This window comes from Calidris pugnax, unplaced genomic scaffold (genome assembly GCF_001431845.1).
Source record: "Calidris pugnax isolate Ruff unplaced genomic scaffold, ASM143184v1 scaffold326, whole genome shotgun sequence".
Classification (NCBI taxonomy): Eukaryota; Metazoa; Chordata; class Aves; order Charadriiformes; family Scolopacidae; genus Calidris; species Calidris pugnax.
Window position 1 is genome coordinate 1,712,201 of NW_015091265.1, and position 4,349 is coordinate 1,716,549.

The window sequence follows — 4,349 nt, forward strand, 5'->3', positions numbered from 1 at the left end:
GCGGGGCCGGGCGGCGGGAAGGAGGAAGAAGAGGAGGAGCGGGAGGTGGTGGAGGGGGGGGGGAAGGGGGGGGGTTTCTCCATCCTCCGCTTTCTTCCCAGCTCCCTGAAGGAGCGGCTTGGCCGTCCGGTTGCCCGTCAGGGCTCCGGCAATCGGGGGGCGAGAGAAGAAAGGAGAAGAGAGGGGGAGGTCTTTTCTTTAAAAATAATCTCTTTTCTTTCCGGTCGTGAAAAAAAAAATAAGGGATGCAAGAAAGCAGACCTGAGGTTGGGTTAGCCCCGGGGTTTAACTCCTCCGTGGTGCCTGTAGGCAAAGAGAGAAGGGGTCCCCCGAGATCTCCCCCGACCCCCCTTAAATTTCTGGACATACCCAGTGTCTCCCCGTCCCCAGGAGGGTTGGCCAACACTCCAGCTGGACCCCCAGCACGGGTAGCTCCAACTTCCCCTCTTGGGGTTGTCTCACTTGCTCCAGAGCTGTGAGAAGATGCTCGTAGCCCAGCCCTGCAGAAGAGCAGAGATCTCCACACAGTAGGGACAGGAGAGTCACCAACTCCTCTTCCCTTCCTTTGCCACGAGCAGTTGTTCAATCTCCAGAGAGTCCAGAAGTGATAGAGGAACCAGACCAGGGCTGCAGAAGTGGCTTCTGCTTTGTTAGAGACCACCCCTCCTACCTCAAGCCAAGGCAGGGAGCGGAGTAAGAACAGAGGAAACTGGAAAGATGGGGTAGATGATGGAGGTTAGAGGGGACAACTGAGTTACCTTCAGTTTGACCATGCTGCCTGATCATTTACAAGTTCCCCATTTCCCTGGGGGGTGGTCTGGAGAAGGGGAGATACCCAACGCCACAGTGTGTGTCGTGCCCTCCTTTCCTGGGGCCTGGGGTGGTGGCAGGAGTCCCACCACTTCATCCAGAAAAGGGAATGGGACACTGGGACCGGTGCAAAGGAGGAAATTTGTCCAGACAGATTCCCACCTTATGCATATGTCCTCAAAGGGTTTCGTCTGGAGCCCACAAGGGGGCTGAGACTGTGTGTGGAGGGGGAACAGTGTCCTCACCATGCATCTCACACATCCTCCTCCTGTCTGGGAGGGCTGGAGAGGCTTGTCTGAACCAATGCTGGAGAAATTCAGTGTTAAGAGTTCTCCTTTCGTCAGGACATTGTGCAGAGGAAGCGTGCACAGCCTCAGCAGGGAGGGTGGCCATCTGCACATGGCGAGAGCGGAGTTAACTCTGACACAACCCCCTTCCCGTGGCTTAATACAAACTGCAACGCCTTTGTGTGAACTCGCACCAAAACCCCTCAAAAATACGCCTGCTGCTCTTTTATGTCGCCTGTTTGAAAGCGTAGAGTCACGTTTCTGTGGGCTGTTCCACGGCACAAGGTTTGAGGACGGAGAAGCCCACAACCCAAGGTGGAGCAGGTCCAGCCTGTCGAGATGGGGTATTGTCCAGGAGATATGTGTGTAGGGACCGACCCGTGCGAGAGGAACTGGAGGCACTGGTGCTGGGGGGTGGCAGTGGGAGGGAGGATGCTGAGCACTGAGCTGCTAGGTTCACATGGGAGAAGGGGATCAGCCTCTCCTCAACACCCTTGCTGGTGAGCAGTCAGTTGTGGATCTACCCTATTTAAGGAGGAAAACCCAACAGGGTCTGCCAAGGTGGGATAAGGATCTCACCCAGCGGTCCGGCTCCGTTCACACCCAGGCCCACACCTCATGCAAACCTGGTCTGGTTGAAGCCACCAAGGTCTCCATTTCCCCCTGCTCGGCTGTCATCTCTTCCACCTCCCGCTCCTCCAGCTCGGCACGGAGGGCTGTTTTTGGAAACGAGGGCTTGGGGCTTGTCAGGATGGCTCTGGGGACAGAGCAGCTGGAACAATAACAGGGAGAAGCACTGAAGGAAAACTCCTCCTGCCTCTCCCTAGCAGCCCTACCTGGGGCTGCCAAAAACGTGCCCAGAGCGGTGCAATCAGACACACCTATTTCTCCAGGCTTTTCTTTTCTGGCTCGGGATTTACACCTCCCTGGAGGAGGGGGGATTGAGGCACACGCTCCTCCGAGAGGGTTCACGCCAGAGGCACTGCTCCTGCCAGCATTTTGTGCCTGGTGAAGGGTGCCTCAAGCTCCTGCCACATCCCAAGATAGGTACATTTTGGGAAAGGAGCTGCCCGAGGAGGAGCAACAGCAGACCCTTTAGTAACTGGTGAAACTCCCTTGTAAAAGGGTGGTTTAGAGTTTTGCTTATGACTTCATCTCTGAGAGGTTTTGGACAGCAAATGCGGAGTCTAATCTTTTTAAAAAAAAAAAAGGGGGGGGGGGAAAAAAGAAAAAAAGAAAAGTGGCTGGAGATGCGTAAAACTAGGGTGGAGAAGCTTGGCTCGGGAGGCTGCCGATGCGAGGCTGCCTGTGAATTGGCACCGGCAGGGGAAGTTTGGAACAAGCACCAGTATATTCTTTCATTGCAACCTCCGCTGAGATTGGGGAGGCAGAAGGGATAAAAAAAAAAAAAAAAGGCATTTCGGTCCCAGTCACTTTCCCCCCCACTTCAGCCGGCTTCGGGAGCCAGGGGTGGAGGAGGAGGTCTCTCCATTCTCTTCCCGGTTAATTGTTTAATTGGGGAACAATGAGCCTTTCCCACCCCGCCTGCCCCTCTCCGGACGGGCCGATGCCGGACCCGTCCCGTTTCCCCGGTACTTTCGGTGCCGTTTGCCGGGGCTGGGGGTCCGCGGGCTGCCCGAGGGGGCGGCGGTGGGGACGGGGAAAAGAGGATTGAAGGGGAAGGGGGGTTGATCGGAGGGGTTGGGGGGGCGTATCTCCATCGGAGGCAGGCGCTGGGGGCTCTCCTGCGCCCAGCAGCTGCGGGAGCTTTGGAAATTACAAGGAGTCTCTCTCGGCAGAGCCTTGTGAACCCTCCTCTCCCCGAGCCAGCGCCCCTCCTTCTCTGCAGCGCTGACGGTACAACGATATAATAATGATGGGTGGCTGAGGGCTCGCATTTGAACTTGCAGCCGAGCTGCCGTTCGCCCGCCGCTCCGTCCCGGCTCCGCTGCCCCGGAGGCAGGTGCTCGCCGGCGGGGAGAGAGGGGAGACCCCCCGCTCCGGGAGAAGGGGAGACCCCCGGGACCGCCGTCTCCTTCCTTCCAGCGCTTAACGAGGGGATTTACTCTTGGATGCGGCCACTGGGATCTCTGGACTAGCCTAGCCACCGCGCTGTGATTTTTTTAAATTTTTTTTTTTGGCCATCTCTGCAATACGCTACCTTTTAAGGTAACTATAACTCTTTTAATGCGGGTGGGTTTGGGTTTTTTCGGTGTGTGTTTTTCTTTTTTTTCCCTCTTTCTTTATACACGATGTGATTGCCAGCAAACACCTAGTGCAAGATTTAAAACGATTGTTTCCCTGCTTGGTACCTGTAAGGACAAAGAGTTGAACCGCAAACCTTAAGCGGGAGAGGGAGAATAGCGATGATTGGTGAATTTAAACAACCTGGGGTAAGTTCAACGACACGCCGGGGGGGAGGAAGAGGAGAAGGGGATGCTCGGGGACCCTCAAAAATCCCCTTGGTGCAAAGAGGAGAACAAAGAAAACTAGGGAAAAAAAGAGAGACTTTGGGGTGGGAGCCCTGACAGAAGTGTTTGGTGCTGGTGGTTGGAATGGCCGGGAAGGTAGAGCCGCACCTTGGTGTGCGGTGGGGCTGGGGAGGGAGAAGGGGGGGAAGCTGTTTCCTACGGGTGTTAAATACACAAAGCGCCCGTGTGGCAGGAGCGACAAGAATGGACTTTTCTTCTGGGGCCACCAGGTTTTCGTGCGCTCAGTCTCCTCCGCTCTTGTGTGTTCCCCCCCATCCCCTTTTCTTTTTTTTTTTCCCTTTTTTTTTTTTTTTTCTTCCCTTCCCCTGATGTTCCTGGAAAGCTGCTTGCAGGGCAGAGGTGCTCAGACAGCATCTCTCCAGAGGGGACGGGGGAGCGGGCGTCCTCTGAGCCACATTTTCGTTGCTGAAAAGGGGGTGTGTGTGTGTCGGGGGGTGGGGGGGTGCGGTGGGTGAGGAGGAGGAGGAGGAGGATCACAAGGTCAGCGGAGCAAAACGCCCCCTTTTACACCCCCGGCCAGCTTCTCGGGGCACGGGCACTGCCTTCCCCCTCCGCTCCTCGGGATTTCGCCTTTGTTGTGCAAAGAAAAAAAAAAGTGAGAGCATCGTGGAAGGAATTAAGGGAGTTTCGACGGCGGGAAAAAAGCGGGTGGGTGTGTGAAAGGAGAGGGGGGGAGGAGGAGGAGGGGGCGGCATGGGGAAGCGAGCGGGGATCCCCGCGGCTGGGGACGGGACCCCGCGGGCAGCCCCCAGGCACCGTC

At 56.5% G+C, this 4,349-nt stretch overlaps 1 protein-coding gene across 2 annotated transcripts in view; it reads left to right on the plus strand.

Annotated features, from left to right (window-relative positions):
• The first annotated feature begins 3,066 nt into the window (after positions 1 to 3,066).
• VCAN (versican) overlaps positions 3,067 to 4,349 on the plus strand; it is a 117,085-nt gene continuing 115,802 nt past the window's right edge. The window contains exon 1 of one of the 2 annotated variants that reach the window (XM_014960516.1): positions 3,067 to 3,266. The gene's annotated coding sequence lies outside the window, so the exon portion shown is untranslated. The remainder of the gene's footprint in view (positions 3,267 to 4,349) is intronic. The other variant, XM_014960517.1, reaches the window with a different exon arrangement.